At 38.4% G+C, this 12,253-nt stretch overlaps 1 protein-coding gene across 3 annotated transcripts in view; it reads left to right on the top strand.

Annotated features, from left to right (window-relative positions):
• The window catches only part of LOC306984181 (teneurin-2-like), an 80,661-nt gene that overhangs the window by 20,142 nt on the left and 48,266 nt on the right, over positions 1-12,253 (top strand). Inside the window, exon 2 of one of the 3 annotated variants that reach the window (XM_079585283.1) lies at positions 12,060-12,133. The exons of the other annotated variants lie outside the window; for them this stretch is intronic. The gene's annotated coding sequence lies outside the window, so the exon portion shown is untranslated. The remainder of the gene's footprint in view (positions 1-12,059; positions 12,134-12,253) is intronic. 3 annotated transcript variants of the gene reach the window in all.

Here is a 12,253-nt window from a genome sequence, read left to right as displayed (position 1 = left end):
TTTATAGTTTGTCACCTTTATAGAAATCTGAAGATGAGTGCTGAAATGTTACTATACTGCAAGTTATTATGTTTTTAACTCTTTCAGTGTTTAAAAAACCAGCGTTTCTGATCATAAAAATAAATAAAAAATCATGGCCCCCAGAGTATTTGTTTGTATGAATATCTGAACATGCAATATATCAAAAGAAAGAAAAGACCCATTCTTAAAAAAAAAAATGCATAATTTTTTTTTATCAACACTTGAATATGGGTAAGTTTCATAAAAAAGGCAATATTTTTAGCAAAATGCTGAGAAAATCACAATTTTGTCAAAGACTACGTCTGGATCAGATTTAGAACGATGATCAAAATCACTGATGAGTAAATCGAGTTTATTAACACCCCTAATCCTTGGACAGTCGTATAGCTCATCCTGGGTCGACATTTCATAATCATTTTTGATATGCAGTTTTGATATGCTGTATACGCTGTTTAATGTTGGTGATCGCGTTATTTTACATATGCATAATGATGATATGAGATCGTTTGTTTCTGCATCTTCTTCGCCTGTGTTTTGATCAGTAGATTCAGTACTTGTCATAGCGCCCTTTAGCGTACATCAGTAAAAACACGGAAAGCCAGAAAATTCCGTCAATGGCGGGGAAGCTTTTTCTCACAAATGACTGAAATTTCCGTCAAATGGCTGGGAAAGAGTTAACCGAAGTATGAAATCATAAACTTTATGGCCATTTATTTCATTAATTTTAGGGTCATATAAATAACATTTATTGAAACTTCACACTTCCCCACTTTCACTTTCCAAGTAAATGGTAATATAATACTATAATTAATCATGTGAGGATATTTCACCGTATGCTCAGATATTACTAGATTCATATTAGCCAAGACGTCCTTGTAATGCCCTCAAACACATTCCCTCCGCCTGAAAATATACAGTTGCCTTTGGCAGACATTCTGCCAAACTAAATGTGTGGTTACTGCGCTTTCCTGAGCACAGCTGCTCCCCATTTCATTAGTGTACTGAGGCAAGTCTTTTTCCTCTTTGATTAAAACTAAGAGCATGTTGGCCGTGGTGTCTAGTGCGCTCCGTGCTTCCCAAAACAAATCGCCGACTGCAGGAACCAGCGGAGCACGGAATTGGCCTCATCTCCTCCTCCTCTTGTATCCGAGGCCCACAAAACCCCACCTTCCTTATCTGCCTCGTGTCTCCTTATAGGCTGCCTCGGCCTGGGGATTTGTTCAGGGTTATTTTTACCATTAGAGGCTCCATTACAAACATGGAAAGGTCAAAAAGCCCATGTGCACATGTAATTTGGGGCCTGACCATTGTTAGCACGGCGGAGAAGAGAGAGCCGCCAGCAGCCTCCCTCGTTTGTCCGGGGAGTGTGAGCTTTTAATTATTTAGCCTGAACCTATTTGATCGATGCCGAAGAACCGCACTTCTGTACCTCCTGTGGCACAATACCAGCATCCCGGTTCCGTGCTTAAATATTTATGAGGAAAGAGTGTAAGGAGTTCGGAGGATGGTTGAAAGGGTGGAAATTGAAAGAGGATTCCTCAAGGATTTCTTTTTTTCTCTCTCTTTGACTCTAATGAATTTTTGATTATCAGAAATATGTAGACATTTCCATAGAAATGAAGTGGATGAAAACGGCCGATGATTGTTTAAAGATCAATTGAATGCCGGGTATCAAATACAGAAATTCTAGAGACGGTTGGGTAATAGTCAAGAATAGCTTTTATTGCACAATTTATTGTGCTCACATGCTCTTAATCCACATCTCTCGTTACTCTATAATCACTTATCATGCCCTTTTATACTGCACTCCATTTTGCCCTTTAGAAGCTCAGGATTCTCTGCCATTCTCGTATAAAGCTCTATCTAAATAATTGATCCCGATTCCATCCATCAATGTCTTGTCTCAGGGTTGCGTCAATATTAAAGGTCTCTCTGCTAATTTTCCACTTCTTTCTGTGTTTCCAAATGGTTTTTGGACCTGTGTGACGCTCTTGTTTACATTTCCAAATGGAAAGTTGGTGATGCCTTCTAATTTTTTACCAACCATTGAATTATAAGTGTACTGTACATATTAATTAAACGCTAAGTGGTCAAAAGAATATGGATATCCGGACATTACACCTATATTTATTTTTGGGCATTTCATTTATTTTTATTCCATCAGTGTTGTTATTGTTGCCTACACAACTATTAAAAATCATTTTCGTGAAATGAAATAGTTTAAAAGTAAAACATAAAACTCTTGGGGACACGAATTGAAAAAATAAAATTTTCCTTGATCGTTTGACATGTAAGAAATCATTGTAGTATACAAACATCCTGTAAGTTTCAGAACTCAAAACTTCCTTGTTAGTCCAAAAACAGCTTTTATTGAATCCAAGCTCAGAAAACGACTCATTATGAACTGTGTCACATTATGACGTAATAGTGCGACGAAAGACCGCCTCATCCACCTCTTCATCATCACAACTTTGGCCCCGCCCACTGGCGCAGCAGTGAGAAAACAGCATTACATTCCAAACGATCCTAATGCTAGGAAAGTGGTTATTTATTCTAACTATGTGAATGTCTCCGTAGTGCATTGATTGTTTGTTCGGTATATTTGACTGTGGAGTCTTTGGTAAATCAGTCGCATTTCATCGCTGGTTTTGTAATAGACTTTTACTGCAAGATATGGACCTGACAGTACCACAACTTATACGTAACCGTATTACTTCTAATGCCTAATCTGTGATGCAATGATTCATGTTTAGTCAGATGTTCTTTGTCTCAAAATCATATATTGCTGTTTATGTGTCAGTAAATCAAGCCAGTAGCCAAACAACCAACTTCACTTTGTTTCTAGTAGCATGAATAACATCTGTTATTTAAATTGTGATTTAAATTATATACAGAAAGCGATCAAAGAACTCACCCTTTATAATTGCTGGAGCTGTCAATCATACATCGTGATTTTATCAGTGACTGAGTTCTGGACTCTCGTCAAAACTCCCGTTACAATCAATGATGTGTCTACACTGCACAATTAATCTTATTTACATCTTATTTGAACTATTATTTATGATGAAAGCATTCGTGAGAGTGCTGAAATCAAGTTGCAATGTCAAGATCACTGCATTCACGCACTCAACATACATGTTGTCATCGGCTACAATCGCTGCAACCTTTTGCAACCATACAGTTATGGTCAGAATGAATGGCACCCCTGTTAAATATAATCAGAAATGGCTGTAAGAAATAAATCTGCATTGTTTATCCTTTTGATTTTTCATTCAAAAAATGTGCAAAAATCTAACCTTTCATTGAAGTAAAATAATTGAAAGTGTGGGGGAAATCACATTATGAAATAAATGTTTTTCTCCAAAACACGTTGGCTACAATTATTGGCACCCTTTTATTAAATACTTTTTGCAATCTCCTTTCGCCAAGTTAACAGCTCTGAGTTTTCTCCTATAATGTCTGATGAGTTTGGAGAACACATGACAAGAGATCAGAGACCATTCCTCCATACAGAATCTCTCCAGATCCTTCAGATTCCCAGATCCATGTTGGTGCTTCTTCTCTTCAGTTCAATCCACTCATCAGGTCAGGGAACTGGGACGGTCATGGCAGATGCTTTATTTTGTACTCCGTAACACATTTTTGTGTTGATTTTGATGTTTTGTTTTGGATCGTTGTCCTGATGGAAGAACCAACCACGGCCCATTATAAGATTTCTAGCAGAAGACGTCAGTTTTGGATTTATTATCTGCTGATATTTGATAGAATCCACGATGCCATGTATCTGAAAAAGAAGTTCAGGACCTCCAGAAGAAAAATATGCCCACAACATTAAAGATCCAACGGTGTATTAAATTGTACACATGGGGTACTTTTTATCCTTGTGTGCACCAAACCCATCTAGCGTGTTTGCTGCCCAAAAGCTATTGTTTTAGTTTCATCTGACCACTGAACCCTGTGCCGTTTGAAGTTCCAGTCGTGTCTGTCTGACAACTGAATTTGTTTGTTTTTGGATGAGTGAGGATGATTTTTCTTGAAACCCTCCCAAACAACATGTATGGGGTTGTTTGATTTTTTTTTTGGGGGGGGGGTAGGCTTCTGACCCCAAGATTTAACTAATCTCTGCAATTCTCCATCTCTGATTCTTGGAGAGTCTTTGGCCACTCAAACTTTCCTCCTCACCGTGCATTCAGACAATATAGACACACGTCCTCTTCCTGGCAGATTCCTAACATATTTAGTTGATTCGAACTTCTTAATTATTGCCCTGATGGTCAAAATGGGGGTTTTCAATTCTTTTCTTACAGCCACTTTCTATTTTGTGATGCTCAACAATCTTTTGCTGCACATCAGAACTATATTCTTTGGTTGTACTCATTGTAATGGACGATTAAGGGAATTTGGCCTTTGTGTTGCCTCCTATTTAAACTCATGTAAAACAAGAAGTCATAGCTAGACAATTTCATGTTCCTAGTCACCCTGGTGTGCTAAAAAAAAGGTCAATAATAATGGGAATATACTTCAGACATATTTTACTTGTAAAAAATTCTAGGGGTGCCAATAATTGTGATAAACGTGTTTTGGAGAAAAAACATTTATTTTATAATGTGATTTCTCCCCCACTTTCAGCTATTTTACTTCAATGAAAGATTAGATTTTTGCTATTTTTTTTAATGAAAGATCAAAAGGATAAACAATGCAGATTTGTTTTTTTACAGTCTCTAAATGATACAAAACAATTGTTTCTATTTGTTGGATCATTGCTGTTGGTATTTTAAGAGCATTAGTTAAGTCAGCCTTGATGTTGGGTGATGAGACCTGGCTCGCTGTTTCAATTCATCCCACAAGTGTTCAGCTCAGATGTGGGCCTTGACCGATCTGAAATACACTTGTTTTTAGAGTAAAAAAAACAGTTTATTACTTACTGATTTGAAATATGTTACATTCTATCTGAAGATAAGAGACCTGGATTACATAGGAGGTGTATTTGGACAACTGTAGCTTTAAATGCGTTTCCAAGATGGTCGCAGGATGACCTGACCAGCTTTGAAAGGGACTTTAATGCTATAAAGCACTTTGCACTCCACCCCAGTAGGTGGTGTAAATGTACCTTATGCATTAGTGCAGAAAAAGCAGGTGCACATTTGTATTGTATTCACCAAACTGGATATTTATTTTCCTTTTGTGTTCCGCAGAAGAAAGAAAGTCAAACAGGTCAATAATGACAAATTAAATTTTTGGGTGATCTGTTGCTTTAAGACGGATCTTCTTTGCATTTAAGGAGACTAACCAAACTTGTTTATTACATTTGGGTGGCTGTGTACTCCAGTGTGTATTTTAAAAATTTCTGTGTCAACATAAGTGTAAAAAATGTTAAAAAAAAGTAATTTCACTGGTTTGAACAATTGTAGTTGTTATTTGTTGACACATTTCACTATGTAAATACAATTGCTACGTGGCATTAATTTTAAATAATGTTGAAAAGGCAGTGATTAGCATAATACATTTTTAAGTGGCGAATTGGTTGTTGACTGTCTGAAACCCCTGTTTTCAATCAATCAAGCAAATTTGGAGCTGTTGTCGGTGGCAAAACAATGTTTCAGCGGAACGGTTATTAACATTTTAATGAAGTTTTTGCTCAGTGGGTTTTCATTAGATGACTCTGCTTGACTTCTTTTGTTGGGGTTGCTGACAGACGATATTTAATGGAAGTGCTCTACCTGCTGAGTCCGACATCAAATGCACCTGCCTGATAGTACCAGCTTCTCAAATTCGCTTTATTTCCATGTTCATTTGGTCACTGTACTGAGACCGACATTGCGATAATGATAAAGTGGACAGGTCATTCTCTCCCACTGCCTCTCTCCTGCTTTGTAATTGGTCGAAGTGTGGAAAGTCTCAGACGCTTTTATCTCTGAGCACTTTTATAGGACAGACAAATCTGATTACTGTCAGGCCTGCTCTTCAGATGCTGGGAGAGTCCATTAGAATAGACTGAGAGTAAGAGAGGGAGGAGGTAAAAACATATTAGGTGTTTTTGTCTGCGGCAGTCATGATGTAAAGGTCACAGTAACAATATTTCCCAGTATACATTGCATCTGTGTGTTCATTATCAGCACATGTTATTCTTTTACCTTCATTGTCATTTTGTTCAGCATGTTCTGTTTCCTTGCAATTAGCACAAATGCTCAAAAGACATTGTGCGTGTGTCAGAGATTCAAATTTGAGTCTATTCAAAAGCATTATTACATTTCACAGTCATATTTCATAATATTCAGTGCAAATTATGCAAAGAAATTGACTCCCACTTAAAGTTTTTCAATGAGACCAGTGTAATAATCTTAAAATTATTACAGAAATCTTACCGTTACTATCACTTGGCAAAGCTTACGTCAAAGCATCTGGCACACTTTCCACAGCCGTTTTGGAAAAAAATGCTTAACGTAGGTTTGCGTGTGTTTGTATAGATCAATACACACACACACACACACACACACACACACACACACACACACACACACACACACACACACACACACACACACGCTCATTCAGCCATGGATGCTTTAAAATGCTTTTTTTCCCATGTGCATCACTTAATCACATGCCGTTGTAAATGGTATATATGATGCAGCCTTTATAAAAAATGTGTGATGAAGAGATCATTCACCCAAAAATCATTTACTCACCCTCATGTTATTCCAAAAAACTGTAAAAATCTTGATCTTAATAGACTAATAAAAAGACTAATCGACCTGGGGGAGAGTGCTGAATATTGACATATTGAGTGATAACATACTTGCATTGTAACTGCTGATGCAGGAATTGGACACACGTGTGTTAGGGGCATTAAATGCGATCCACAGGGATATGAGTGTATGTAATTGTGTGAGTCTGCTTTACAGATCTTCACAATCCACATTGCTGAGCACACCAAGAACATTCCTTGAACAATATTTTGCTTGAGCTTGTAAATTGCTTCTTCCTACAACTAGCTGGTTAGTTGCTAAATTGCGCGCGGCAACTGAGCACCTCCTGTTCACTTACGTGGTTCATTTCAGCCGCTCTGTTCATGCATCTGCTCACCTGTAACCAGTTCAGTGGCTGAGTAATGCTGCGCCCAGTGACTTGAGCTGTGTTTGATATGCCCATATGTCATAGCATCTAGTACAGGAATGCACATTGACTCTCTGGGACAGATGACATGTTGGAGTTGCTCTACAGGATGTCTCATGGAGTGCTTACTGCTTACTGCATGGTGAAACAACCCCATTTCAATACAATAGAATGATTCTCTGAAAAGTCACCCACATGGTGGTACATGTTTGCCAGTAAAACTCACATTTACCACCTCCTCCAGCCATCTGCTGAAAGAGATCACGCATGAACTGTGACATCGACGACAAATCCATTGTAAAAATGTCACACAAATGCGGGCCAGAAACAGTAAAACCTCACAGGAAGTTTATCAGCCTGAATCGCAGGATCTTTTGTGACTTTGACCCTTTTGATGTCTTCTGTAGCCGTTCGCTTTTTTTGTTCTAACATCCCCGAAAACGCGAACAGTATTGAAATAGCTGTACTCTTCTGTAATTAGCTCTTTTGTCATTTCCTGACCTCAACTTCCCCTCTCAGCCATTCTGAATCTTGCACAAAACAGGAAGAAAAGCTTCCTTTTCATCTCTCAGTGGCGCGGCGGCAAATTGGCGCTAATTGTTTTGAGATAATTAGGACTCCTGGAAGAGGTATGGACGGCCTTGACTAAAATGAGAGGTCAGGAAAAAAAGATGTGCTACAGTATGTGCCGTTCATCTCATACAACGAAACTAGAGGCCCCTCTGATTTTATTTTCTCCCCAAACAGAAAATTGCATACCACAGCAATGTCCTAAACACCCGTTTGAAGAAACCAAGGTTATTGTGGGTGTAATATACTGTACACTCATGTGTGATTCAATACAATTCACTGAACTGATACGATATCGCAACACTTTAGGCCAAAATGAAGAGTTTACTTTTTATTATTATTATTATTTCTAAGACATATAGTATACATTTTACAAAAATGTACAGTAGATTAAAATGCTAAATTTAGTAATACATCAGGGTTGGACTTGAATAAGCTTGGACTTGGTCCTTGTCCCAATGCACAGGGCAATGGTGACACCAGAATAAAAATTGTAATTCCTGAAAATACAGAATTATGTTAAACACGTATGCTTGCATATTTACTGACTACATTTAAAGTACAGATTAACTAACAACTGGGCAGTTTAAATCACTTAACCCAAGGATGCTCCAAAGGGACTGTCCTACAATTGGTATATTCTGAGGCTGCTGTTCTGTTTTCAATTGGAAGCTTCATTTACATAGCCATTCAAGAATCAGAGGAAGCGTCTCTCAGCGGGGAACGTTAACAACCGCAGTGACTCAATTCCCTGCTGAGTTAATGGCCTTGCGACTAAATCACAACATCTCGAATGCTTGATATTATTACAAGCAGTGGCTGGGACAGACTCTCGTGGCCTTGGCAGTGACCAATGAGCTTCTTCTCACATTGAAGAACCGACAAGCACATTTTGCTGCTCAGATCTGATCCAAACTTTTTCCTCCGCACAAATCACATACTCCGATTGCATAACCAATATTTCTTTTTTACAGCCATTCTCCTACACTTAAATGACTAATAAAATAAGAAAGCGGAGGCAGAGCAGTCTGTGTTTATTGAATGTACATCTTTTTCTTGCTGAAGCGGCGCATGACTTATAATGGCCCCAAAGGGACGAATACACATCCATATCCTAATTCAGTCTATTACAATAGTTTTTTTTTTTTTTTTTTTTTGCGTGCTGCCCCTGTTCTTATCTTCACATTGATTTGCTGCCAAAATGGGCCGTTGCAATACGTGAGGGATTTGGAGAGACCTCCCAATGAAAAGGGTGAGATTTCAGTGAAAAACAGTCGGTAGGTGTGACATCTCTACAACAATCTGTAGTTGTTTGAGACAGCTTTTGTGGGATGCCGCCTTTAGTTGCTTGGATGAAAAGTATCTGATAAATGCTAATTAACCAAAACAGTTCCCGCTTATAAATCTGTTAATTTAGTGGCAAACAACCAGGTTTTTCGTGTTGTGCAGAGGCAGTAATTGGGTGTAATTCTACACAAGCAAATCTCTGTGATCTGCTGTACCTTCTGTGGTGACTGGGTGATAGTCGCTATAGAGCTAAAGAGACTGCATGCACAACCAAACATTTTGATTCACCTACTTATTCTTTATTATTGCTGTTTTTGACATTTTAGAATAACAATATGAAGTCTACAAAATTATGAATTGACGCAATTAAAGTATGGCTATTATATACTAACCAAAAAGTACTTTATTATTCAATAAATACTCTCATATGTATTTTACGGTGGACTAAATGTGTCATTTAAAAATAAAATGGTGAAATCAATTATTAATGTAAAAATAAAATTGAAAATAAATTACATTTTAAATTGACAAATAAATAAACACAGTAAAATGCAGTTTAGAAGAGTAAAATTAATATATTAAACATTTTCTAAATTTATTTGTATTTATTTTTAATTTTCTAAAGCATAAACAAATTGCTTTTCTTTATTGTGTCAAATTTTTATTTTTTTAATCTATTTATTTAAGTTGACAAGTTTATGCATTTGTTAACCTTTGTATTTTTTATTTAACACATTCATTAATTACTTGGCCTCATTCATGAAACATGAGCAGAACACATTTGTGTGTAAATCCTACATTCTGACGTTATATGTTCAAAATGTTAGTTGGTACGAAATAAATTTACTCCTGCTCCCTACCACGCATAAATGGTGTGTAAAATATTAAAACGATCTGTGTTCTATTAGGCAAACTTATGATTCATTTTGGTAACACTATACCATAATAATATTTCTCAAATTAATTTGCCCTCTTTTTTTCCCCATGAGACTTGAAAACTGTTCAACTTTGGGTAAAACGTACGGTACGAACAACCTGGTCTCACCCCAAAACGTCATATACTGACGGGTCTTGACGTCAATATGAGACGCAGACATAAGCGCACCAGCAGCGGTACCCTAACGCATACCTAAACCCAACCATACCCGAATCGTCACACATGGACGTTATAGGGGTACCCTATTCGTCGTATGTTGACGTATGGTCAAGACCCGTCAGTATGTGACGTTTTGGGGTGAGACTGTGTTAGTACGAACGATTGCTTTACCTACTTTACCGTTTGCTGTACGCAAATACTACACGCGCTATGTAATATCGGTTTTTGGTATCAGAGTATGGTATCATCAGAGTATGGTATCACAATCATCGAGTGCATGCGGTATCGGTGCATCCCTATACTTTGAAAAATTGTCTTAAACTGAATAAATGTCTTTACTGTCTCTTTTGATGAATTGAATTTGCTCTGGCTAATGTATTTATTTCTTTGAAAAAATAAATAAATACCCCAAACGATAGTGCTAGGGTGTTTTCACACCTGAAAGGCCGCACCAAGGTCCGAACCAAAGTTCATGTTTTGATACATTCGGTAAATTTTGGTTTGGTTTCACACTGCAATTACGCACTAAAGAACTTTTATATGACATGCTTGCGCCCTGTCGTCATCATCTATGTGGGCTGCATCTCGTCTGACATCGTCTGACGTCAGCGTGTTGTCAAATCGGCGGTTAACTTTGACAACAATGAATAAACAGACGCATATCGTTGAAACTATATTGTTATTATTATGGTATTACTACCTGCAGCACCAACTATACGCGAGGCTAGTTAAAATTCACCAAATGAACGTCTTCGTTGTGCGAACATTTGATCGTCGCCGGCAGGAAAGGAGGAGAAGACTGCAAGCGTTTTTCCAGTTGACTTCTTATTATGTCGTCAGACCATATTTCAAATAAAAACATTGTCTCCTCCTCTCCCCATGTGCTACCACGGCTCATTTTTCCCGCTATCATTGTCTTCTTCAGCAACGCGGAAACCACCGGAACTTCCTGTAAATTGTCTGAAAGTCCGAACCTTACAGAAAATGCTTTCACACTAGAAACGATCCAAACCTTTGTTCAGTTTGATCCGGACCGAGACTACCACTTTTCATCGGACCAAATTTCGTCTGTTTGGTCCGGACCGTGGTCCAGGGGAGGTTTCACACCTGTAATTTTGGTTCGGATCAAACTGAAAAGTCCGAAAATGCGGACCAAACAAGGTAGGTGTGAAAGGGCCCTTAGTCAAATAAGTCCAAATGTTTAAATGGGGTGGCTTTCAGTGGACTTTACCAGGACACGGTGTGCTCTGACTCACTTTGTCCATGTTTTTATAATGGTCAAATAATTCCCCCAGAATACAACTGCGCTGACTGAAAAAGGGAGAGGAACATTAAGGGAAAAGGAGAGCGAGAAATTTTTAAAAAGCAGGAGTGAAAAATACACTTCCATGTTGTGAATAGAGCAAATAATGAGATTGTGCAAGGGAAAGAGATGCGCACAGAGTGTGTGTTGAAGCACCATGTCGTGTCTGCATTCTAATTTTATGGCATTTGGGAGTACAGACTACAGGCCTCTCTGGCCACTTGTGCTGCCCGCCTGCCATGCAATATAATGTGTTTTGAGAGCAGCCCTATTATCCAGGCTTGGGAAGAAGGAGGCTGAAGTGGCCAGTGGAGCAGCCCTTAGACAGTAGTGCAGGTCTATTTGTGTGTGTGCGTGTGTGTGTGTGTGTGTGAGCCACTTCTCAGCGCTACCTCAGTCTTTATTAGAGTCGCTCCTCGTAACAGCCACTCGTGCTGCGGTCGAGTGAGAGCCAACCAGTGAGAGAACACCTCCGAAGAGCATCTCCATTTCTCCTGATCTCTGTCTCTTCCTTTAATTCCGCATTTGTTGAAACATAGTGTTAAAACTATTACAACGTACAAGTGTATGTGAGTGTATTCTTGTAAAAGCAGGTTTCGTCGCGCTGCTCAGACGCTAGTATTGGCACTGCTGAAACGGGACTGAAGTGTCATTTGTTATTCACAGGAGAGCTAAATGGCGGGTTATGCTGGATGAGATAATAGAGGGCCGTGATGAGTGACAGAGAGAGGCAAACTGAGGTATTCAGCCCACTTTTTGGTAATTTTGTGAAAAATAGCTGTTATTCACTGAAATGTTCCTCCCAAAGTTATTGTATTTTAAGCAGACAGATTTAGCACGTTCAGGAGGTCTATAATACC

The sequence above is a fragment of the Phoxinus phoxinus genome, assembly GCF_949152265.1.
Source record: "Phoxinus phoxinus genome assembly, chromosome: 17".
NCBI lineage: Eukaryota > Metazoa > Chordata > Actinopteri > Cypriniformes > Leuciscidae > Phoxinus > Phoxinus phoxinus.
This window is presented reverse-complemented; position numbering and strand designations above follow the sequence as displayed.